Source organism: Heloderma suspectum, chromosome 6, assembly GCF_057233095.1.
Source record: "Heloderma suspectum isolate Gila_16-S chromosome 6, 16-S_ref, whole genome shotgun sequence".
In the NCBI taxonomy this organism is placed as follows: Eukaryota; Metazoa; Chordata; class Lepidosauria; order Squamata; family Helodermatidae; genus Heloderma; species Heloderma suspectum.
Genome location: NC_139463.1, coordinates 34,163,763 through 34,189,991, shown reverse-complemented (window position 1 = coordinate 34,189,991; position 26,229 = coordinate 34,163,763). Strand labels below are relative to the sequence as shown.

Sequence of the window (26,229 nt, the reverse complement as noted above, 5' to 3'; positions counted from 1 at the left end):
GGGATGTCAGAGAATTTTGCCATGAATCTCGGGGAGGCCGAATGCCAGCACATTCGGCCCCCCGAAATCTGTGGCGAAACGGTCTGCCTCCCCGCCCCCCCCGGGACGGGACTTACCTTGGGCAAATCTTCCTGGCAGCGGCGGTTCGGCGGTGGTTCGGCTGCGGCCGATCTTCTGACCGGCTGCCGCCGCCGCCATTTCCAGTAAAAAAAACAAAAAAACAAAAAAACGTGATAGGCTACGTAAAGATTTATGTAGCCTATCACGGCTGATTTAAAAGGAAAAAAAACCCCGCGCGTACGCAAATGGCGGTGCCCATGGGCGCCGCCATTTGTGTTCCTTATTTTGACACATCTTAGTCTATGTAAAAATTTACGTAGACTAAGACGGCGAAAATAAGGGGAACGCAAATAGTGTAGACGCTGTGCTATTTGCGTTCCCCTTATTTTCGCCATAGTCTACGTAAATGTTTACGTAGACTAAGACGTGTCAAAATAAGAACGCAAATGGCGGCGCGCGTGGGCGCCGCCATTTGCGTATGCGCGGTGGGTTTTTTTTCTTTTAAATCAGCCGTGATAGGCTATGTCAACATTTACGTAGCCTATCACAGCTGACTGCAGGGACGCAAACGGCGGCGGCTACGGCCACCGCCATTTGCGGCCCCGGCCAGCTAGGATTCGGGGGGGAGGGATGGGGCGCCTCCCCCCCCAGCCAGAATTTCAGGGGGGAGGGACGGGGCGCCTCCTCCCCTGGCCAGAATTTCAGGGGGAGGGATGGAGCGCCTCCCCCCCACCGAGACTCAATTTCATAAGAAGGTAAGTGACTTTCGTACTTCCCTACCAGCACCACAGTTCGAAAGCATCAATTCTTCGGCGCTCAGCCTTCCTTATAGTCCAGCTCTCACAGCCATACGTTACTAATGGGAAAACCATAGCTTTGATTAGACGGGAGAGGCCTTCATAGTGGTTGTTAAAAGATTTGCACAATGCAATCACAGTCAAGTGTAGCATCAGGGGCAGAAATGACATGGGGTTGAATCCAATGTTACTCTACCTAAGTCCCATTCATTTTTGCAGACCAAAGTAGAGTTGCCTCAAAAATTGTTGACCTAGGACTAGAAAGTAGAAAAGGAAGCACACTGGCTTCTGCCACCAGCCAAGGGAACAAGGGCCCCTGGGAGGCCTCACACCCTGCTACCTAGGAATAATATTAGAACAAGGGTGTGAGCAAATGTGCCCACAATTGCAAGAAGTTTGTTTCCACTCCCTGCTGGGAAGAACAGTCAGCTCCAACTGCCTGTAGCCAAGGGGAATGCAGAAGTGAGGGGAAATAACACTTGGACCCCATCCATCAGCCAAATAGCCATCAATTACTAGCCAACCAGGAATAACAGCAAGGAAAGATCAGCCTGGTCCAAAGTGTATTTAAATCATAGAATCATAGGGCTGGAAGGGGCCTACAAGACCATCGAGTACAACCCCCTGCTCAGTGCAGGAAGCCTGATTCCCAGGCAGTCTCCCATCCAAGTACAATCCAAGCTGACCCTGCTTAGCTTCCGAGATCAGGCACATCCAGCCCTTTGCTCATCTGCTTCTACCTCACCGTTTTGTTCTAGCCTCTCTCTTTTTCCTTTTGCCTCCCATCCCCTTCCCTTGTGTGGCCTGGCCTGTCTTTTATTTTGTAAGCCTGATATTTTGTTCTAGCACAGGGTCTTCCTTTTTTCCTCAGAGTTTTTGGTTTATTGCACTGCTTCTGTAGGTGGCAACAGCATCAGCTGTGTTGAGGCTTCCACTTTTTTGCAGAGGGATTTTGAATTTCTTTAGGTGGTATTTTTGAGCTTACCTAATCACTGTGAGATAGCCAAGGGTACTGTGTGTATTTTCTCTCTTTATTACACATCTTTCCATTTCTCTGCAGCCTCCCAGGCCACCTGCCATTCCTGAACTGAAAAAGCCCCATGGGAGGAATTGCCTCACAATGTCTTCCTCATGATGGCTTTAATTGACGTGTGGGAAGCTGAGGAGGCTACAGGCTGCCACAAAGGTTATTGTACAGTGAATCTCTGTACACTCCATGGCTACCTTGTAAGTAAGGTAAACACAAGAACCCCAAACCCAGTCCAAACTCCAGTCACATAGGTTAGTTTCTATTTTCTAAGAAGAAATGGTGGATATTATTGCCTACATATATTTTCTATCCTTTGCTTTCTGTTCTTTGTGTACTGCATGAAACCTGGCAGCTTTGCGCATATGATAAAATATCATTTTAAACCTTCCCCGAAGTGACTAATGCATTCATTTCCGTATAGCACAGATAGAAATGAAAATAAATTGGATCAAATTGGAGGAGAAAAAATGGAGCTTTGCAATCAGATTATTTGGACCCAGTGACACAAGAGAGACTTGTTCCTCTCCATTCCTCTTGACCCTTGAAAACCAACCAAACTTCAGACCAAATTAACTTGGCCATCATCATGTCTACAAATACGGCAGTTCTTTCAAATCTAGGGTATTCCATGGTAGGTTTCAAATCCAAATACACAGGAGCAGAGAACCCTGTTCAGGTGTTCTTTCCCATGTGTTTCAGATAACATGAGGAAGCAGAAAGGGCTCAAATATGCTGGCCCTCCCTGGCCATCATGTCCCTGCTAGACTCCCCCTGCCCCCATACTGCCCATGTAAATAAAGTGTGTGTGCGTACGTGTGTGCACGCTAGTCATTCTTTAAAAAGGAAGGAAGGAAGGAAGGAAGGAAGGAAGGAAGGAAAACATTAAAAAGGTGTTTGTTACTACTAGTTCAGATTTAAAAGTAGGACTGGATGGAACAGTGCACTGTGGCTTTGTATTTAAAAAGCTTGCTTCACTCGCTGTCCTTTCTTTGGCACAGTATTTAGCATTGTACTGGAATAAAAGGCGCTGCTAAAGGGATAATCCGCCCACTCTGTAAAGTGTGTGTGTGTGTGTTTTCTGAAGATATTCAACAGTTGTCCACTATAATGGCACCGCCAGTGAGTGGCAAGGGCAGCAGCTTCATTTTATGATGGCAGCCATTTTGAATTTCCACAAATTCAAATAGTGCCTCAGCACAGGGCTCTCTGGATAAAACAAAATGGTGGCTGCTTCAACTCTTTTTCCAGAAAACTTTTGTCTCATCCCCAAAGTATAGCAGGAACAAAACAGCTAATTTCAAGGTGTGTGAAATGGCTGAGAAATGGGCCCTTGTCAATTTAATGGAACCCTAAAACTGGAGAGCTACTATTCGACAGAATAAGCAGTATTATAGTCATATATTCATACAATACAATCAAAAGGAACTCAAAGCCATACACGGAAACAGGTCATCTTCAGTGTTGCCTTTGAGTGTTGCCTTTTGCAATTGCACCATAAAACAAGGTAAAATGTATAGATTGAGTTCTAATTCTAATACATTGAGGGTACTGCAGGAACTATTTTTTTATATATATTTTTTTAAACCCTCTGGATGTAATGCCTTCCTAACAAAGCTTTTTGGAATTCATTACCAGAATAATTCAAATCTGCATCTGTATTTTTGTGAGCTGCACATTCCAGTATTGCTTAATCAGTTTAATTGAGAAACTCCTGTGGCATTATCACCTTAAAAGCAAATTGCAGTCATTTTGCTAAGCCTGCACAGTTGCAAATTCATGCCACAACAAAAAATTGTGGTGTTCAAAACACAGCAGAGCAGTAAAGTGTGGACCTGGTCTGACTGTGGATCCTCTCCAACTATTTTTTTTAAGATATTTAATTTTTGTAACCTTCTTACTGGGAGTTGCTATACCATTGGCCATATTTTACCACACGTAAAATATAAGTATATGTAGGGGTGTTGGAGAATTCCGCCACGGACCCCAATGAGGCCAGCCCCATTGTGGTCCATGGTGGAATGGAGCACTCACCTCCGCACCCCTCCAGAATCCATCCAGGCTGGCTCCTCCACATAGTGATCCTGCGGAGCCGGCCACCAGCTCCGCAGCACTGGCGATACGGCCAGCCACCATTGCCGTGCCGTATCGCAGTGCTAAGTCTGGACGCAAATGGTATCCACTACACCATTTGAGTCCCTGTTTTTTCATGTGATAGGCTATCCAAATATCTACATAAATATAATTTGTGTATACTATCAAGTGAAAAAACAGAGACACAAATGGCATAGTGGACACCATTTGCATCCGGACTTAGCACAGTGATACGGCACGCCAGTGGTGGCCGGCTGTATCACCAGCGATGCAGAGCTGGTGGCTGGCTCTGCAGGATCACTGAGGACCGGAGCCGGCCCGGATGGATTCCGGGGGGAGGGAGGGATCGCCTTCCCCCCCTGCAGACCCCCCCACCCGGAATGGGGTAAGTGATCCGCCCACCCCTAAGTATATGCAAAATATGTGAAGGTCCTTGGGCATGCATGCAAATTAGGACAGCAATGCGTGATCAATTAATTAGTTAGATTAACAGATTAAAAAACCCTAATCAAAGGAGCTCACTGTTAATTAGTCGGCATTTTTATTTTTATTTTTTTAAAAAAACAACTACTTGTAAAAATAGGAATGGATGAATCTGTCTGTTTTCCTTTCTACAGCTCTCATTTAGAAGACAAAACAAAACTTTGTTCTGTCCCATTTCCATATCTGTTTATGATTTGTTCTGGTAGAAAGACTGCATGAAAATGTATGTGAATTTCTGTACACATTGCTACTAGTACATTTTATTTATTTATTTATTCATTCATTCATTCATACATACATTTGTGTGCCTCCCTATATCATTAAGATTTCATGGCTGTGTACAGCTAAAATCAATGTTAACAGTATAAAACAATAAATTTCAACAGCTGAAAACATATTAAACCAGTCCAGTAAACAATCTAATACCAATTAAAATCTAAAACAATAAAACACTTAAAACACTGTGCTATGTTAGGGAATGCATTAAGCCCTCAATGGCTTTGGTAGAAACTCATGTTTTTATTTGGCGCCAAAATGAAACCAATTTATGCGCCAATTGGGCCTCCTAGGGAAGGGCATTCCACAACTGGGTTGCCACTGAAGAAAAAGCCCTCTCCCACGTCCCACCAAAGTGTATGCCCCGCACTGGTAGGATGCAGAGGAGGGCCCCTCCAACAGTTCTCAGTCCTCGGGCAGGCAGGTATAGGGAGAGGCGCTCCCTCAAATATCGAGGGCCCAAGCCACTGAGGGCTTTAAATGTCATCCCCAGAACCTTTAATTCCAACTAGAAGCATATTGGCAGTGAGTGCAATTCCTTTAAAACTGGTGTTATACAGTCAAGGCCAGAAATATTGGAACAAGGATAACTGTTTTGGCAGTTGGCCTCTGTACACCACCACATTGAAGTTGAAAGGAAAAACACCCCGATCGGAGTGAAGTCAGGACTTTCAACTGTAATTCAAGGGGTTTGACAAAAGTGGGGCACTAACCATTCAGGAAGTACAAACAGTGGCATACACACCCCCATTGTTGGGGGCTCATAAGTAATGGAACGAATGGCTAACAAGCAGCTGCATGGCCAGGTGTGGCCTGTTTCCTGGGTACCCCATGACCAATCAAGCAGAGAAAAGGCCTGGAGGTGGTTCTGAGTGTCACATTTGCATTTGGTAGCTCTTCACTGGAACTCCCAACATGAGGTCCAAAGAAGTGTCCATGTGAGTGAAGGAGGCCATCATTAGGCTGAGGAAACAAAATAAACCCATCAGAGAAATAGCAAGAACAGTGGGAGTGGCCAACACAACAGTTTGGAACATCGCAAAAAAGAAGGAATTAACTGGCAAGCTCAGCAACAGCAAAAGGCCTGGAAGACCACAGAAGACAACTAAAGTAGATGACTGCAGAATTCTGCTCATGGTGAAGAGGAACCCTTTCACAACATCTAGCCAGGTCAAGAATGCTCTTGAGGTCAAGAACGCTCTTGAACGCATGTCATTGTCAGCATCTACAGTCAAGAGACGGCTTTATGAATGTAAATACATAGGCTTCACAGCAAGGTGCAAACCACTGGTAACGCTCAAGAACAGAAAGGCCAGATTAGTCTTTGCCAGCAAACACCTAAAAAAGCCTGCCCAGTTCTGGAATAAGATTCTTTGGACTGATGAAACCAAGATTTCCTTGTACCAGAATGATGGGAAGAGAACAGTATGGAGAAGGAAAGGAACAGCTCATGATCCAAAGCATACCACATCGGGATGTATGAAAGTCACTTACCTTTTCGAAGGGTGACATTCGCGGTGGGAGGGAAGTGCTCCGTCCCTCCTCCCGAAATTCTCTCTGGCCGGCTCCGCTCCATGGAGATTCCGCAAAGCTGCTGGCCAAGGCCGTCCACAGCCGGACATCTGGCCGCTGGGCAACCTGCAGGGACACAAATGGCGGCTGCCGTAGCCGCCGCCATTTGCGTCCCTGTATTTTGCTGTGATAGGCTATGTAAATATTTATGTAGCCTATCACAACAACAACAAAAAAAGCAGCAGACGCAAATGGCGGCGGCTACGGCGGCTGCCATTTGTGTTCCCTTTTTTTCCGCTGTTTTAGCCTACGTAAATATTTACATAGGTTATTATGGCGAAAAAAAAGGGGAACGCAAATGGCGTAGTGGCCTCCATTCGAGTTCCCATTTTTTTTTGCCGTTTTAGCATACGTAAATATTTATGTAGGCTATTACGGCGAAAAAAAAGGGAATGCGAATGGTGGCCACTATGCCATTTGCGTTCCCTTTTTTCCCCCCCGCCATAATAGCCTACGTAAATACATAGGCTAAAACAGCAAAAGAAAAAAGGGAACGCAAATGGCAGCTGCTGTAGCCGCTGCCATTTGCGTCCGCTGTTTTTGGGTTTTTTTGCCGTGATAGGCTACGTAAATAGTTACGTAGCCTATCACAGCCTCTGCAGGGATGTAAATGGCGTCCTGCGTTAGCTGTGATAGGCTACATAATTATTTACGTAGCCTATTATGGCTATAATGAAGAAGCGAATGGCGGCCACAGATGCGGCCGCCATTCGCAAGTCAGCGCAGACGGCAGCAGGTAAGTTTTCCGTTTTGCGCGCCTTTCGTGGAGGGGGGCTGGGGGCTTCGTTCCACTACGGATTTCGTGGGGCCGAATGCACTGGCATTCGGCCTCACCGAGATCCGTGGTGGAATTCTCTGACATCCCTAATACCACACCATTTGTCAAACATGGTGGAGGCAGTGTTATGGCATGGGCATGTATGGCTGCCAATGGAACCGTGTCACTGGTGTTTATTGATGACATGACTGCTGATAAAAGCAGCAGGATGAATTCTGAAGTGTATAGGGCTATACTTTCTGCTCAGATTCATCCGAATGCTGCCAAACTGATAGTACGCTGCTTCACATTGCAGATAGGTAATGACCCAAAACATACAGCAAAAGCTACCCAAGAGTTTCTGAAGGCAAAGAAGTGGGATGTTCTTCAATGGCCAAGTCAGTCACCTGATCTCAACCCAATAGAGCATGCTTTTCACTTACTGAAGACAAAACTGAAGGCAGAAAGACCCACAAAAAAGCAGCAGCTGAAGGCAGCTGCAGTAAAGGCCTGGCAAACCATCTCAAGGGAGGAAACTCAGCATTTGGTCATGTCCATGGGTTCCAGACTTCAGGCAGTCATTGATTGCAAAGGATTGTCATCAAGATATTAAAGGCGATCCTTAAGTTTGAAATGATGTTGGTTTGTTCCATTACTTCTGGGCCACCAATGATGGGGTGTGTGTATGCCACTGGCTGTACTTCCTGAATGGGTAGTGCCCCACTTTTGTCAAACCCCTTGAATTACAGTTGAAAGTCCTGACTTCTCTCCCATCTGGGTGTGTTTCCTTTCAACTTCAATGTGAAAGAGGACTGGAAATGCATCTTCTGAGATTATGTCTGCTGTTATGCATGGATGTGATCATCAGCTAACACAAACATTACACATATTTTTGTATGCATTTTTGTATGCAAAAATATACACATTTTTATATGCACTTTTCCAATTGCACACATTTTGTGCAAGCCATTTCCCATTGAATAAAGTATGTTTGTGCACATTTCCCCAAATACACTAATGTGTGCATGCACTGTTCCACTGTTTGTTTGTTTGTTTGTTTTTGAATTTATGTACTTTTGTACAATTTCTTCTGTGACTGCATCAAAAATGTCTGAAAAGTGCTGAGTTATGGTTCATGTTTAGAAAGTGCAGATGTGGTAATGTGAACTGAACAAATTTCTTACCCATTCTTATCTATACACACCATAGAGTTTCACCAATTACAGGATTAACATGGGTTTGTTTGAGTCTCCCAAAAGGCATGCATTTGCTTTTTTAAGATACCTGACTCATCTTTGTTTTCCTACAGTGAGTGTGGCACATGGTACTCTATCAAGGGTTCAAGAAGTTCCAATCTCAATAGCAATCACTCTTTAAGAAGGAGGAAAATCTCTAACCCTAGGTTTATGTGAATGTGTTGATTTGAATTTATGAGCAAACTTAGTTATACATTCAACACAGGGAAATGTTGCATATTGAGTGTAAATTGTAGCCTCAGTGATGCTCAACTGTTATTTCCACAAGCTGGCCAATGCCCACAATACAACAGATGCCTTATGTTTCTGGGATTGGACACCATCCTGCAGTCCTTATCATTATTAAAAGTGATGAATCCATATACTGCATTTGATTCAAAGAACATATGGTGCTTGTGAGTCGCATCTGCAAATGTTTATACACGTGAGCCACTTCAAATGACTGTTATAGGCCTAGCCTAGTGAGGTGGAAAAGCATTTGCAAAAATAAGTGGTTTGATGGCAAGGTTTCTCCCTGAGAAAAGATGGTATGGTTTCTGGTTCGTACCCTCCAGCGCCTGTCAGTGGGAATAGGTGCAACTCTCTTATGTTAAATGATCACATGTAGAGCTTTATTTAATCTAAAAACTCCCCTAACTTCTCTTCCTAGAAAAGCTGAATGGTATGGCCCATATAAATCACACACATTGATTAAATGAATACATTTGCTTATCCTGCATAATCAATTTAAGAAATTATCCTGCTTGAACTGGAATTCAGGAGGAGTGGAATGGAGCAGGGCAGAACAAGCCCAGAGCACAACAATAAAGGAATGGAATGTGAGAAATCTGCAAATCTCTATATTTCATTAGACATTGCCCACTTACTTAAAAGCCTATCGTTAGCATCACAAGAGCTAGAACCATAGTTTGCTTGATTTGCTTTGAAATGAAAGTAGAAGTTCTCAGGACCTTGAAGTCTGTGTACTTGACTCTCAGTGGAATAACTCCGCCCTGATCGTATTATCAACAGTACAGTCATAACTGAACTACTTCCATGGTATCTGGCTGCACCTGCTATGTATGATTTGGAAATTATAGGGCCATTATGTGGCCCAATTTTAAGGGTAGGTTGGCTGAATCACATTACATCAATAAGACCAGAGATTGAGGGCAATAGGTTCTATGGCCTTACTGAGAAAATGGCCCAACAGACTCATCTGAAACTTAGCAGGGTAGGAGAGGCAGGTTTGGGGATCATCTGTGCCAATTCTGAGGTAGAAAGGGCGCAAGACATTACTTATTTATAGTAGTTTAAATTTTTAAGGATGCCCACTAGCAGGTTGACTGGTATCATCTGTTTTATTTTCCCATGGACTTACATGAGATTTCCTTTGTAGTAACATTTCTCCATTTGTACAGTAGTTTTAGAAAACAGCGTCATCTTAGGTAACGGAGAAAGTGTAGCATATGCTTTGGCCCAGGAGAAGTATAAGGTATTTGTCAATTTTGAAGGGGAAAAAAAGGAAAGGAAAGGAAAGAGAGAGAGAGAGAGAGAACAAAAAAGTGATTTTCACCTAGGGATGTATGAAAGTCACTTACCTTTTCACAGCTTGGATTCGTGGGGCGGGGAGGCGCTCTGTCCCTCCCCCCGGAATCCTCCCAGGGCCATCCGCAGCTGGGGTTCCGGCCACGGCTGGCTGCTGCGGATGCAAATGGCGGCCGCCATAGCAGCCGCCATTTGCATTCTGCCAGGCTGCCGTGATAGGCTATGTAAGTATTTACATAGCCTATAATGGTAAAGGCAGCTACGCAAATGGCGTAGTGGCCGCCATTTGCGTGGCTGCCTTTACCAATGATAGGCTACGTAGATACTTAGGTAGCCTATCACGGAAAGAGCAGCGGCACAAACAGCATAGCAGCCGCCGTTTGTGCCCCTGCTCTTTGCCGTGATAGGCTACATAAGTACTTACGTAGCCCATCACGGCAGCCTGGCAGGACGCAAATGGCGGCCACTACGGCAGCCGCCATTTGCGGCTGCAGCAGCCGACCAAGAGACCAGCTGCCACCGCCGCCACCAGAGCCGCCGCCGGAACATCCGCTCCAGGTAAGCTTCGTTCCGGGGGGGATTCCTCAGGGTGGCGGGGGGTGGGAGGCCGTTCTGCCACAGATTTCGGGGGGCCAAATGCCAGTGCATTTGGCCTCACTGAAATCCGTGGCGGAATTCTCCACCATGCCTATTTTCACCCCATTTTAGCCTATAGAATTTCATATGGTCATATTCCCAGGTAGGGATGTACGGACTGTGTAAAATCTGCTCCGTCTGTGTTTTGCGGATTGTCAGATGCCTTTTATTCTATCACCCGCCTGCAGACGGATGCAATTTTTTTTTTTTTGTACCATGCGGAAAAATATGGAAATAATTACGTAAGTATTTATGTAGGTATTTACATAAGTATTTACATAATCCACCTCAGTATGTAACATTTAGTGTATTGTCCCCTATTCCATTCAACATTTCCTTAGCAGAAACTTGCGTATTTTTCTAAGGATTTATATGCATAAATGTCGCAAAAGTAAACAAAAATCATCTGAAAGTCCGCAGACTCTGCACGGCCTGATGGAGTCGCTCCACAGCGGATTCCACAGGTTGGATTTTTAGAAATCCAAGCTCATTTTAATCTTTCTCGAATTTCTCGAGCATCGCTATTCCCAGGATGGGAGTGGGGAAAGAATGGAGTATGAGTGCAGCCCTCTGGTGAAATGACAGTATCTCAACCCTTTTTTACCCTGATTGACAACTGTAGGGCGAAGTCTGGGGGGATTCTGAATCTTCCTGTGGAGAGATATTGTGAGACGCAAGGAGAGACTGTGAGGAGAGATTCTGAGGAGACCATATAGGGCCAAACTAAATGAGCTATGCATGATAGTTTTTTCTTACTCCCATGTAACATGAGATTAAGGAATTTGAATCAGGATCACAGCATTCTAGGAGGGGGATTAAATCTTCCCCCAACACAAATTGCTTCTCTGAAACTGCTTTCATATTTCAAGAGAAGCCTCCATTTGTGCCAATGGGAATTACCCTTGAAATGCAAATAGTAGTTTCAGAGATTTTTCTCAAGGACTGTGGCAGAGTGAGGAAGTTAAATGCCCCATCTTTACCCACTCACCAACCCATGGTTTGGAGACTGTTTAGGCCTCCCTACATTCAATGTTCAAATTAAATGTATTCACATAATTAATGGCATATCTAGTTTTGCCCTTAATTAGTTTCCACAAGATTAGGGTGGCAACTTATGCACTGGCCAAAAGAGAAACCACATCACAGAAAAAGAGGACATAGATTTGCATTAAAATGCATGTGTTGATTACTAGAATTGAAATTTGAAAAAGGCACATTTCACCATAGTGGGGACTTGGTGAACTGTGAGCCTGCTTACGATGCTGTCCAGATTCTAACTGCTGATGGACACCCATTGGGCAGACTGGAAAGTTCATAAACATATTTAATGAATAAATAAATACATTGAAGAAACAAATGTCAATGCCCCTGTTCTCAGTTATCATGATTCTTCATCTTTAAACTGGATCTGCACTGAACAATGGAGGGCAACTTGGTATAGATGTCTGTCTTCTGACAGCTCTAAACATAGGGGATGGTGAAGCAGGACACGTGGCCAAACTAGACCAGTGTATATGCCAGGAGGAGGAGGAGACAGGCATCAGTTTGTACCAAAGACAGCTTGAAGAAATAAACAATAGTTTCTCTGATTTGAAAATATAAAAGACTAGCACTAATTGGAACACACAAATCCCTAGTAAGTCAGTGATTGCTGGTCAGATGAAAAATGAGATACCTTTGCTAATATAATTCAGTACATCTGCTGAAGAAGTCACTAACAAGAAGGAAACCACCAGTAACATACTTAGACAGAAGTTGCCACCAACAGTAACACACATACACTACTTGCTTCTTCAAATCATAGAATAGTAGGTTTGGAAGTCTTGGAAGACCGTGAGTCCAACCCCCTACTCAGTGCAGGAATCCAAGTCAAAGCATCCCTGACAGATGGCTGTCCAGCCTTGTCTTGAATGCTTCCAGTGTGGGAGAGCCTACCACCTCCCTAGGTAATTGGTTTCATTGTCGTATTGCTGTAACAGTCAGGAAGTTTTTCCTGATGTTCAGCTGGAATCTGGCTTCCTGTAACTGCAGCAAAATCCTGCAGCAAAAGGTGAAGCATATCTGGGAAGCTTAGACAATAGAACGGCAATATTTGACATCTGTTAGCTTCTTCCGAAACAAGGAAAGAGCCAAACAGTCTCAATGACCTTACATAGCATGGCTTTGGGTTTGTTTTTGTTTTGTTTTTTAATGAAAAGTGAAAGGCTGTTTCAGAAACACAATCAGGTTTGTGGGAGTTAAATGCATGTCTTTCTTTCATCCCAGTTCACAGAAAATTCTCCAACATGACAAGAACATGTAGCTGGAAAATAAATTTCTTTATCTAGACTTGAAGCAGAAGTAGGGATGTACGAAAGTCACTTACCTTTTCGAAGGGTGACATTTGCGGTGGGGGGAGGCGCTCCGTCCCTCCCCCTGAAATTCTCTCCGGCTGGCTCCACTCTATGGTGATTCTGCAGAGCCGCCAGCCAGGGCCACCCGCAGCCGGACATCCGGCCGTTGGGCAGCTGGCACAGGGACGCAAATGGCAGCTGCCGTAACCGCTGCCATTTGCATCCCTGTATTTTGCCGTGATAGGCTACGTAAATATTTACGTAGCCTATCACGGCAAAAAAACAAAACAAAACAGCGAACGCAAATGGCGGCAGCTATGGCGGCCGCCATTTGCGTTCCCTTTTTTCTTTGGCTGTGATAGGCTACGTAAATATTTATGTAGCCTATCACGGCCAAAAAAAAAAGTGAACGCAAATGGTGGCCACCGTAGCTGCCACCATTTGCATTCCTTTTTTTTTTTTTTGCCGTGATAGGCTACGTAAATATTTACGTAGCCTATCACGGAAAGAGCAGCAGTGCAAACGGCGTAGCGGCCGTGAACTCCGGCTGTGGACGGTGCTGGCCGGCGGCTCCATGGAGCCACCGCAGAGCACAGCTGGCCCAGGGAGGATTCCGGGGGGAGGGACGGAGCGCCTCCCCCCCCCACGAATCAAAGCTGCAAAAAGGTAAGTGACTTTCATACATCCCTAGTTATTAGACATTGGAGAAACCATGTCAACCAGTGCTTATTTTTTTTAAAAAATGAGGTGTTGGGACACACGTCTGCCTGCAACTCATTCCATTTTGCTCTATCCATGCCCATGAGAGCACATTAGATGTTAGAATGGAAAACACAGGAAACCACTTTATACTGAGTCAGACTATTTGTCCATCTGGCTCATTATTGTCTCATTTGACTTGCAATGGCTGTCCAAGGTCTCAACACTGATACCTGAGATCCCTAATGGAGGTGCTGGGGATTGAACCTGGGACTGTAATATATACAGAGCATATGCTCTACCTTTGAGCTACAACCTTTAAAGCAGCCTTCCCCAACCAGGTACCCTCCAGATATTTTGGCCTACAACTCCCATCATCCTTGAGCATTGGCTAGTTTGGCTGAGACTGATGGGAGTTGTAGTCCAACTCCCATCTGAAGGGCACCCAGCTTGGGAAGGCTGCTTTGGAGTGATATTAGGGCCAGAGTTAATTTGCTGGAGATTTATGTATTTATTTTCATATATTATATCCTACATCCTCTGTGTAAATCCCCTATCCCCATGGTAGGTAACAAAGGAGTAAGAAACAATAAAAAATGAAAATAAAATAAACATGTGAAACTAAAGGTGAACTCAAGTACGGTTCTTACACATGATCAGGAACCTTGTAAAAACTGGGATCCCCAGTCTTGCATGTGGCATTACTCAGGTCTTCAGCCAAACATGTAGGGGGTAGGGCTTGGGCACATTGGATGCAGTCCCATCACACATTGAGCCAACATGCTTTTGACTGTGAACTCTAGTGCTAGAAGCCCTCTGGGTTCAGTGGGACTTAATCTTAAATAAGTATTCATAGGATTGCTCTCTTAATGCATCTCTTGAGCATACCGTAAAACCCCTAAGTAATGTTTCAGTTAGTAAAAGGCCCATACATGGAGTTTTATATAAGCACAACATTTTTGCATGTATATTTTCTTCCCCACCTTGTAAATATTTTATTCCTTAGCCTGCTGAGAAACAAATCCAGTTTTCTTTGGAAAAATATAATTGAGTAATTCAATCTAAAAGTCAATATATATTCCAATTACATGCCCTGAAGTTCCATGTTTTTAATGGAAATTAGTAATGGGAAGAAATAATTAGGTTGCAGCTTTCTGTTCTGTCCTTCATACAGTACATCATCATCATAATCATCATCATCATATTATTATTATTATTATTATTATTATTATTATTATTATTGTGGCCATATTCTTACCTGGCACATTTCATCAAGGGAAATGGTTTCTTCCACTAACTATATTGGGAAGAGTTCAACAACAGGAACTGACACACCTCCATCAGAATAATAGTCCATTTAAAAGTCCAGCACCTTTTCTCTAATGGGAAATAGTATCTGATGCAGCAGAGGGAAACACTCGAGAACAAGAACACTTATGGAGTGATCCATTTGCTTTTCTCTGCTGGTTTCTTGAAGTTTGGGGGGTACAGGAACCTTGATTAATGAGTACCAAAGACAAGGTCTGACAAACTTGGCTAAAAGCCTTGAAGAGCTGCATTCTACAGGAATGTCCCTAAATCATTTTTTGAAGCCTGGTATGCTGTTAGCATTCTGAATGACCTTTAGCATGATGCTCCAAAGAAGAATGATTTGTTAGAAGATGTTGTTTTGATTTACTATTGTTGGCTGCTCAACAGCTCTCTCCAGTTCTTAAGTCCAACCAGCACTCTCCAGTTCTTAAGTCTGACATAGGTTTATTACATAGAGATTTCCACTTCTGTCAAGAGTGATTCATAGCTGGGGTCAAGAGAAGCATCACTTTCCTCCCCTACCACATACATTGTTTCCCAGGGAGAATGGGAAAGACCATAGTAGGATGTCCATGTGTCCTTCTTTACAGAGTCCTCTGTTCAAATGGCTGTGAAAGGATAGTCATCCATTTGAAAGGTTCCTCTATTTCAGGGGCTGTCACATTCAAGTCTGGTTTAAAGGGAAATAACCTTCAGAAGGGAGAGCAGGGGCTTTGAAGTTGCCCACCAATCATTAGCACCTGGATGGCAGACTGATCAGTAGGCACACAGGTCACCAGGCTCAGATCTACACCTCGTGTCGTATCAAAATGATCCCATCACATGACGCTATATCCCTTTTGCACATTTATACTTGAGCTGTGTGCAAATGGTCTCTCAAAATTATCCAGCCTATTTGTGGGCAGAGAATCTGGGGGGACAATTTTACCGAATTTCTACTAGGGGAGGAGAACTTCTCCAACCGTTTCTCACAGATAGGGCTCGCTATTGGCAGGGGTTGTAGCACAGGTTCTTTCTTCTTTCCTAAGGGGTTTTGGTGCATTGCACTGCTTCTGTAGGTGGCAACAGCATCAGCTGTGTTGAGACTTCCACTTTTCTGAGGCAAACTTTTGTAATTTCTTTTGTTTTTGAGCTTACCTAATCACTGAGAGGTGGCCAAGGGTGCTGTGTATGTTTTCTTTATTACACATCTTCCCATTGCTCTGCAGCCTCCGAGGCCACCTGCACTTCCTGAACTGAAAAGGCCCCGTGACAGGAATTGCCTCATGATGTCTTCCTCTTGATGGCTTTAACTGAAGTGCAGGAAGCTGAGGAGGCTACAAGCTGCCACAGAGATTATTGTACAATGAATCTTTGTACACTCCATGGCCACCCTATAAGTAAATTAAGCTCCATGGCCACCTCATAAGTAAGGTAAGCAAAAGAATCCGAAATCTATGAGAATTTCTATGAAATTTCTTCTCCTTGAATTTCTTTTTGAAAGCAATTTCTTTTCTATCAAATTGAATGAGTGTGGCAAAAAAAAAAAAAAGTGGGGGAAAATTTTGGCACAGCACTAATTTATACCTTGTAGCACACACAATGACATCTGTTGCGGTATTTTCAATAATACGGAATAAAAGTGGGAAAACTGGTATATAGAATGCCTAATGTGCATGCCCCAACAGTTATCAGTGCACTTCAATACTGATAAAAAAGCAGTAATGTAGATGTAGGCCTTGTTACAGTACTCTCCACTATGGTGAGATTACTGTATTTCTATTAATATTCTTGTAATAATTTCTATATTTGCACATATGCATTTATGTTTGCATATGCAATTTTGGGGCAAACCTGTGTCCTCTTTTGCCCTCGTGTGTGTGTGTGCGTGTGTGTGTGTGTGTGTGTGATGAATTTGCTCTGTTTTGGCAATGCATGAGTAGCCTACCAATGCATGACCGTAGCTCCTCCATAGAGAACAAAAGCATTGCATGCAGAAGGTTCTAGGTCCATTCCCTACCATGTCCTGTTGAAGGTTCAGGGAAAAGTCTCTGGAATGCTGCTGCCAGTCAGATATATAATCCTGAGTTACATTGGCTGATTAGTTGACTCAGTATACAGCTTCTTTCTATGCAGGGATGCAAGGATCCTACGCAAGGATTCTGACTAACATCTTCATGAAACAAGGGTGAGGGTACCACACCACCTCCCTTCTACTCTGCCTTCAGTCACCACATGCATCACCATTGATTCCACTGAGTTCAGTGCTCATTTCCTACCAGGCCAAATTCTTATATTTTTTTTAGTTATTTGAAGTTGTTGTACCCTGCTCTTCAGCCAAAAAAGCCTCCCAGAACAGCTTATAAAGATCCTTAATAAAACAGGCCATGCCCTCAGGCCTTCAGTCTAAAATATATGACACCAGAGGAAAGGGGTTTGGGAGGGAAGAGTAAAACAGCATACCTAGTTACAGTTGCCCTTAGTTACAATGTTCTTATAAATGGTCAGCTGGAAAACAGACAGTTCAAAGCTGCTAATCAATTGGCAGAGCTGATGGAGTGGCTCTGCTTCTCTTCCCTCCCTTGCTACAGCCTGATGGAATGGCTGCTGCCAGCCAGGTGACCATCCATGGCCTGATGGAGTTGCCTTCTTCTCAGCATAGCTGATGGTGGCTCTACTTCTCTTCTGTCCCACAGCTCAATTTATTTAAAATGTCATTTAAAATTGATTCAAATTGAACTAAAATGTGATCCTAAGTTCCAAATGTGTTTATTCTGCAGTATTCGGCTATTTCTTTTACTCATTTAAAATGGGTTTTAATCCTGCCATACAGTCTCCAAGATGGTTTACAAAATAAGACACGAATGGGTGCATCCAATACATGTTTATACTGAAAAAAAGTCCTATAACTCCCAGCAATCATTAAAAATCACCCCCCCCCCCATGTACAGTTAATCAGAAATTATCAAGCAAGCATTGGCATCAACTCTACATATTCATAACATTGCCATACCCCAAAGTGTGGTCCAAAAGATACACAGTGAAACTTTTTCAATTCTGCTATCATAAACCACAATTTTTGTGATTAGAAAGCACAGATTCTGCAACCAGACTGTATTATGCAAATCAGACACCACTTCACACATGTGCTTAAACTGAACTATGTCTAGATTATAAATAAAATTGTATGGAATTGGAATGGTGAGTGATGGTTGGGAGCCAATAAGGCAAGTACACAGCAGTTGGTGGGATTTAATTATATCATGTGAACCTGACAATCCAGGACTTTAGATCCCCAACAGGGTTAACAGCAGAGTGCTCAGTGAACTGCTGGATCCTATTTGATTCTTTTTAGAATTTAACATCCTGTTCTGGGTGTTCTTGACAATTTTGGAGGCACCATTGCATCATATAATCACCAAATCCAGTGGTCTCAGACTAAGACAGAAAGGGAAAGTTTTCCTTGTATGTCCACTTTTTTTTTTCTCTCACACCATTTTCCTGAATTCTGGGCAAACCACAGTTGATTTAAGAGGCAACAGAATCATTGTTCAACCACATGGCACACAAGCCTCCCATCCAAATCTCATACCCTGCCTTCTCCAGGCCTGTACTCATAGAGCCGAAATATGTGATCCAGAAAGCAAAGTCATTTTCATTATGCTGTCATGGCTATTGGTATTGCACTTTTCCTCATAACATAACAAATACCCTACTATCTATGACAAATAAGAAATCTCAGCCAACTTGAACAAGGCACACACAAATGGCATCATGTCTATGTCTTCCAGTTCAGCCTGGGGACTAGGCTATAGAATATAGAATGTGCAGCATATTGATTAAATAATTGGACATGCACTGTGAAGGTCCTTGGGCAGAACTTTATTATTAAACCTCTGGTAGATTTATATCCTGCTTTTCAGCATGGATGACTCTGTCAGTTTTGCTTTCTCACACTTGCAGTCTAAAAATAAATAATAATTAAAAAAACCCTCAAGGCTGCTTTTGTTCCCCCCCACACACACTTTCTGGATATGAAAAAAAAAAAAGTGTGAATTTTGGAACATTATTATCAAAGCTGAGCTGAAATGAAATTCTGGTCAAATTCAATAGATCGGCTAGTTTCAGCCTGGAGAGGACCGTGATGTACCTGCCTGCCGTATAGCTGTTAAAAGGCAAGAAGCTGTCAGAATGAAGAAGTGGCAAACTTAATTTCAGCAATAACATGGTTTAATATATAGTGAGACAAACCCAGACTTTTATAGCTGTTAAAGGCAAGACTTTTATAGACTTTTAGACTTTTATAGACTTTTAGACTTTTAGACTTTTATAGACTTTTAAGACTTTTATAGACTTTTAGACTTTTAAGACTTTTATAGACTTTTATAGCTGTTAAAGGCAAGAAGCTGTCAGAATGAAGAAGTGGCAAACTTAATTTCAGCAATAACATGGTTTAATATATAGTGAGACAAACCCAGACTTTTATAGCTGTTAAAGGCAAGACTTTTATAGACTTTTAGACTTTTATAGACTTTTAGACTTTTAGACTTTTAGACTTTTATAGACTTTTAGACTTTTAAGACTTTTATAGACTTTTAAGACTTTTAGACTTTTATAGACTTTTATAGCTGTTAAAGGCAAGAAGCTGTCAGAATGAAGAAGTGGCAAACTTAATTTCAGCAATAACATGGTTTAATATATAGTGAGACAAACCCAGACTTTTATAGCTGTTAAAGGCAAGACTTTTATAGACTTTTAGACTTTTATAGACTTTTAGACTTTTAGACTTTTAGACTTTTAGACTTTTATAGACTTTTAGACTTTTAGACTTTTAGACTTTTTAGACTTTTAAGACTTTTATAGACTTTTAAGACTTTTAGACTTTTATAGACTTTTATAGCTGTTAAAGGCAAGAAGCTGTCAGAATGAAGAAGTGGCAAACTTAATTTCAGCAATAACATGGTTTAATATATAGTGAGACAAACCCAGACTTTTATAGCTGTTAAAGGCAAGACTTTTATAGACTTTTAGACTTTTATAGACTTTTAGACTTTTAGACTTTTAAGACTTTTATAGACTTTTATAGACTTTTAGACTTTTAAGACTTTTATAGACTTTTATAGACTTTTAGACTTTTATAGACTTTTATAGCTGTTAAAGGCAAGAAGCTGTCAGAATGAAGAAGTGGCAAACTTAATTTCAGCAATAACATGGTTTAATATATAGTGAGACAAACCCAGACTTTTATGAGCTGAAATAGGTGATAGACAGATAGACAGATGGATAGGTAGATGATAGATTTCTTAAAACTAGCCCACAGAACATTTACATTTCCTTACAGATAAAAAGAAGATGCACAGGCCAACAAAAATATATGCTCATAACAGTATAGGGACAACAACTGATTGATTGATTGATTGATTGCATTTATACCCCGCCTTTTTTCCTCTTGCAAGGAACCCAAGGCAGCTTACATTATCCTCCTCCTCCTCTCCATTTTATCCTCACAACAACAACCCTGTGAGGTGGGTTGGGCTGAGAGTCTGTGACTGGCCCAAAGTCACCCAGTGAGCTTCCATGGCCGAGTGGGGACTAGAACCCGGATCTCCCAGCTCCTGGTCCAACACTCTTGCCACTACATCACACTGGCTCTCATGCATGCATACACTTAATGTAACTGCATGCATACACTTAATTTTTTTATTTATTTATTATTAAATGTATTAATCGCCCATCTGGCTGGTCACCCAGCCACTCTGGGCGATGTACAACATACAATAAAAACAGTTTAAAACAATAAAATTCTACAATAAAAACATTTTCTAAAATACCCTAACTCACCCCAAATGCCTGCCTGAACAGCCACGTTTTTAATGCATGACGGAAGCTCATTAAAGAGGGGGCATGACGGAGTTCCCTAGGGAGGCAGTTCCACAGAGTGGGGGCCACCACAGAAAAGGCCCTCTCCCTCGTCCCCACCAGTCTAGCTGTCCTGGTTGATGGGACAGAGAGAAGGCCATCTGAGGCTGATCTTGTTAAGCGGCCTGTCTGGTGCTGCTGGAGGCGCTCCTTAAGATAGGCTGGGCCGGAACCATATAGGGTTTTAAAGGTCAAAACCAACACCTTGAATTTGGCCCGGAAAACAACTGGTAACCAGCACAACTCCTTCAGCACTGGAGTGATGTGATCTCGCTGGTGGCTGCCTTTAATCAGGCGAGCCGCCGCGTTCTGTACCAGCTGCAGTTTCCAAACCGTCTTCAAGGGTAACCCCACGTAGAGCGCATTACAGTAGTCTAAACGAGAGGAGACCAGGGCATGTACTACCGATGGGAGCAGATGGTCGGGAAGGAAGGGGCGCAGCCGCCGTATCAGATGGAGTTGATACAGCGCTGTCCGGCTCACAGCTGACACCTGAGCCTCCATGGACAGCTGGGAGTCCAAAATGACCCCCAGGCTGCAGACCTGGTCTTTCAAGGGTAGCTGTACCCCATTCAACACCAGGTCAACATCCCCCAGCCTCCTCTTGTCTCCCACCAAAAGTACCTCAGTCTTGTCAGGGTTCAGCTTCAGCCTATTCCTCCCCATCCAGCCACTCACCGTTTCCAGACATTTGGACAGGGATTCTACAGCCAACCTTGGTGAAGATTTAAACAAGAGGTAGAGCTGCGTGTCATCCGCATATTGATGACACTGTACCCCAAACCTCCTGATGATAGCCCCCAGCGGCTTCACATAGATGTTAAATAGCATCGGGGAGAGGATGGAACCCTGTGGCACCCCACAAGTAAGTGGCCACGGGTCTGAAACCTCCTCTCCCAGTGCTACCCTCTGGTACCTGCCGGAGAGGAAGGACCAGAACCACTGCAATACGGTGTCCCCAATGCCCAACCCCTCCAGGCGGTCCAGGAGGATACCGTGGTCAATGGTATCGAAAGCTGCTGAGAGGTCGAGGAGAACAAGGAAGGAGCATTCACCCCTATCCAGAGCCCTCCTCATATCATCTACCAAGGCGACCAAGGCCGTTTCTGTCCCATGCCCAGGCCTGAAGCCCGACTGAAATGGGTCTAGATAATCAGTTTCTTCCAAGTGTGCCTTCAACTGCACGGCCACCACCCGCTCAATCACCTTCCCCAAAAATGGCAGATTTGAGACTAGGCGAAAGTTGTTCAAAACTTGAGGATCCAAGGAGGGCTTCTTTAAGAGCGGTCTTATCACTGCCTCCTTGAGGGCTGATGGCATCACTCCCTCCTCAAGGGAGGCGTTCACCATCGCCTTGATCCCCTCACCCAGTCTCTCTCTGCAGCTCATAATGAGCCAAGATGGGCAAGGATCAAGTAAGCAGGTGGTCGGCCGTACCGATAAAAGCACCTTGTCCACTTCATCAGGAGGAAGAAGCTGGAACCGATCCCACAAAACCAGTTTGCCACAGGCCGCCTCTTGCTCACTAACTGTATACACAGCGTGCAGAGTAACACACCTAATCTGATCAATTTTATCTGCAAAGTGCCTTGCCAAGGCCTCACAGGAGGCCTTAGAATGCTCCAGTGGTTCCGGAGCCACAGGACCAACCAGGCTCCGGACCACTTGGAACAGCCTCCTGGGACAGCACTCTGCAGACGCGATGGAGGCAGCATAATATTCCTTTTTTGCTGCCTTCACCGCCACGTGATAGGCTGAAGATACAGCTCTAGCCCGTGTCTGATGGTCTTTGGAGCGAGACTTCTGCCACCGGCGCTCTAGCGGTCTCACCTCCTGTTTCAGAGCTCGTAACCGCGGATTGAACCATGGTGCAGTCCGAGCCCTGTTCAGGGGGAGAGGGCATTTCGGAGCCACCTGATCTAATGCCCCAGTGATTGCGGCATTCCAGCCACCCACCAGGGTCTTGACCGAGTGGCCGTTGGCATGCCCCAGAGAATCCCCAAGCACATTCAGGAATCCATTTGGATCCATAAGACGCCTGGGGCAGACCATTTTAATGGGTCCTCCACCCCTGCGGAGGGGTTGTGGAACCGAGAAGTCCAACGTCACCAGATAGTGATCTGACCATGACAAGGGGGTGGTGGATATACCCCCGACTTCCAGATCACTCCCCACTTCTCCAGAAACAAACACAAGGTCTAGTGCATGACCGGCTACATGGGTGGGCCCAGTTAGAATATGGTGCAGCTCCCAGGAGGCCATGGTCTCCATGAAGTCCCGAGGTGCTCCTGTGAGGATGGCCTCCGAATGTACGTTGAAGTCCCCCAACACCAGTAAGTTAGGGGACTGTACATGCACATCAGAGACCACCTCAAGCACCTCGGCCAGGGTGTCAGTCGTGCAGTGGGGCGGACGGTACACGAGCAGAATCCCCAGACTGCCCTTCAGGCCCAACCTCCAGTACATGCACTCAGCAACCTTGGTCTCCCAGAGAGGGGGTCTGGTGAAGTCCAAGGACTCTCGGTAGATAACAGCCACTCCCCCTCCCCGATCCCCAGCCCTCGGCTGCTGTGCATACGAAAATCCAGCTGGACACATGGCTGCAAGGGTTAGAGCAGCAGCCTCGGCCAGCCAGGTCTCCGTAATACATGCCAGGTCTGCACCCTCATCCAGGATCATGTCATGGATGAGGGAGGTTTTCTGGGTAACAGACCTGGCATTGCAGAGCAGCAAACGAAGGCCAGAAGATGGGGTCACGCCTCCCCCAGCCATCCTTTGGCTCTGGACAGGCCCGGAGCAGGGGACAGATACTACACATCTCTCCCTTGTTCCCCTTACCTGGCATGGCCTGCCCCTAGCGCTCCGCCAGCGCCTGCCGCCCAGCCTTGGTATCTTCTGGCCCCCAACACTCCCCCCACTGCCTCCATCAGGTGGACACATGCCCCCTCACTCCCGCCTATCAGGCAGGCTACCCACCCCTAAAACCACAACAAAATCCCCCAGGAAAAAGATTTTTAATGTTAACTGAGCAAAGACAAGGGTGAACATTTGCTGACATCTTTAGTCTAATTTTCAAAAATGCATTTAAAAACATAGCAACCTTCTGAGTAATGCTGATATCACATTCCTTCCAGACATATCCAAAGTAGCACCACATCGGAATGACCAGGATACAATGCCAAAATTGGCTGAATCAGTTTTGCTCTACACCCTGTACAATCTAAGCACTCGAAGCCTTGGGCCGGTTGGATGAATCAGTCGGTTTTTGGTTTCTTCCACAATCATTTAAAGTAAATCATAAACATAAAAAAAAATCTCAAGTTCTTTCTGTCTCGAATATTTAGGAATTTGTGAATATTGGTAAATGTTGTTAAAAACTGAACTGAAACAGAATTCTTCCCCATCCCTCCGAACCAAGGGAGCATGGCTTGCTGGAGTGGGAAAAACCCTCCAATAACTCCTGGGCTGTTGTAGCATTATTGGAGGGTTGTTACTTCCTCCAACAAGCCATGCCATCTGGGTTCAGATGACATGACAAGCCACACCTGGGCAGTGATTATGGGAGTTATGCCCAAGTTGTGCCCGGCACATACCATGATTTAAATAAACCATTGTGGCTTATTTTGACCATGAGAAACTGGTCTGTGTGTCCAGGTCAAGGTGGCTAACCAAAATGGTAGGGTAAAAGCAGGCAGGCCTTCATCTTTCACCTTAGCCCTAGATTTTTTAAAAAATTGCAGGACTTTTTGTGTGGATTTAGAGGGGGCAACCTGAAAGATGTAAGTGTCTAAGCTGTACTTGCATACATATTGAGAGTTATGTGCATAACCTCCAATGCAGAGAAGATCTCAAACAGATGGAAAATTGGGTAGATCTGGCAAATGCAACCCCTGCTGTGTTGATCTACATGGTTGTATATACTTGGATCAAGCCAAAATATGAAACCCAGCAGTTTCTGCTTTGTTGCACTCTTGTACCCACCCTGAAGATTGGAGAGGGCTCAGACATGGAGGGAGCAATCCTATCATGATTGACGGTCGCCTCCGAACCCAGGCCTATCTGGATTCCCCCCCAGCCTATCCAGTGCAGGGGGGGATTGAGTGGTGAGGAGTGGATCTCCTCCCTGCTCCTGCCGCCCTGCTTTTGCAGCTAGACAGCCAATTTTGGCTGTCTAGCCGTTGGAACTCAGAGCATGGAAAGGGGCGGCCAGATGACACACAGAAACTGTGGTAACTGCACTTCAAACCTACCTGTCCTGTCCCACCCCCAGGAACACCCTGTTTCCCCTGCTCCATGCTGCTCTTCCAAGCGCAGAGCATGGGACCGATCCACACTGCCTATGAGGCAGCATGGGAGGGGGTGGAGGTTGCTTCTCTGGGAACTGACCAATCCTATGACCATCTAGCTGCTGACTAGTAGCCATAGGATTGCACCTTTAGAAGGTTTTATGAGCTTGTATCACTATTTCAAACATAAACTCCTTACTACTTTCAAGCCTGTTTAATTATTAAAGGTAAAGGTGTCCACAACCAGTCGTGTCCGACTCTAGGGTGCGGTGCTCATCCCCGTTTCTAAGCCGAAGAGCCAGCGCTGTCCGAAGATGCTTCCGTGGTCATGTGGCCAGCATGACTAAACACCGAGGTGCACGGAACGCTGTTACCTTTCCCGCCGAGGCGGTACCTATTTCTCTACTTGCAATTTCTTGCTTTCGAACTGCTAGGTTGGCAGAAGCTGGGACTGAAGACGGGAGCTCACTCCGTCACGCAGCACTCGGGTCTCGAACTGCTGACCTGCCGACCTTCCAGTCTGCAGTTCAGCGTCTTAACCACTAAGCCACCGAGGCCCCTAGTTTAATGATTATGATTCCCTTATTGTTTGGGGCAGTATCTGGATATAAATAGCATGAATGTCCATGTTTGTGTGTATGATGTGTTACTATAGAAACAAGGCCTGTGGTTAGGTTATGGCATGGAATGGCCTTCTATCCTTTTGTCCCTGTTTGGCAATAAAAGCTTCTTCTGTTTTCACAAACATGTTCAGTGGAATTTCTCAGGGGGTGGGGAACCTGTCTGGCTGAGCTACTGTCGTAGGCCACAAGGTTACACAACATTACACTTATAGTGTAGAAATGCCTAAGAGTTCTTCCTTACACAGATCAATGGCCACTGGTGGATCTCTGCACCCCTCTCTCCCTCTTTGCAGGAGCTACTCACTTTCAGCAAGGACTCCCCTGCAGTGGGCGTTGAACTCTTAGGTTAGAAGTGCCAAGACAGTGATAAATCAGACTCGAAGGTTTACTTACAAGGAGTACTTTATTGGGTAACTTACAGCACACAGGCGTACCCAACGGTTGGATCAGACAGCTTCTCTGAACCCCGAGCCACTGGGTACAATGGGTCTTATACTCTGCAGGTTAGCAATAAGCAGCGTTTCAGCAGCACGCGCCCCTAGCATTCATTCTCAGTGTAGGCTAGAAGTGTTTGGTTCTCAGGCACAGCCACTT

At 44.6% G+C, this 26,229-nt stretch overlaps 1 protein-coding gene and 1 long non-coding RNA gene across 2 annotated transcripts in view; one reads left to right on the top strand and one right to left on the bottom strand.

Moving 5' to 3' along the window:
* LOC146340633 (uncharacterized) overlaps positions 1-2,275 on the top strand; it is a 36,181-nt gene extending 33,906 nt beyond the window's left edge. Inside the window, exon 5 of the long non-coding RNA XR_014784081.1 lies at positions 1,918-2,275. This is a non-coding gene — a long non-coding RNA (uncharacterized LOC146340633). The remainder of the gene's footprint in view (positions 1-1,917) is intronic.
* The window catches only part of LRRTM4 (leucine rich repeat transmembrane neuronal 4), a 762,107-nt gene that overhangs the window by 613,776 nt on the left and 122,102 nt on the right, over positions 1-26,229 (bottom strand). The window lies entirely within an intron of this gene.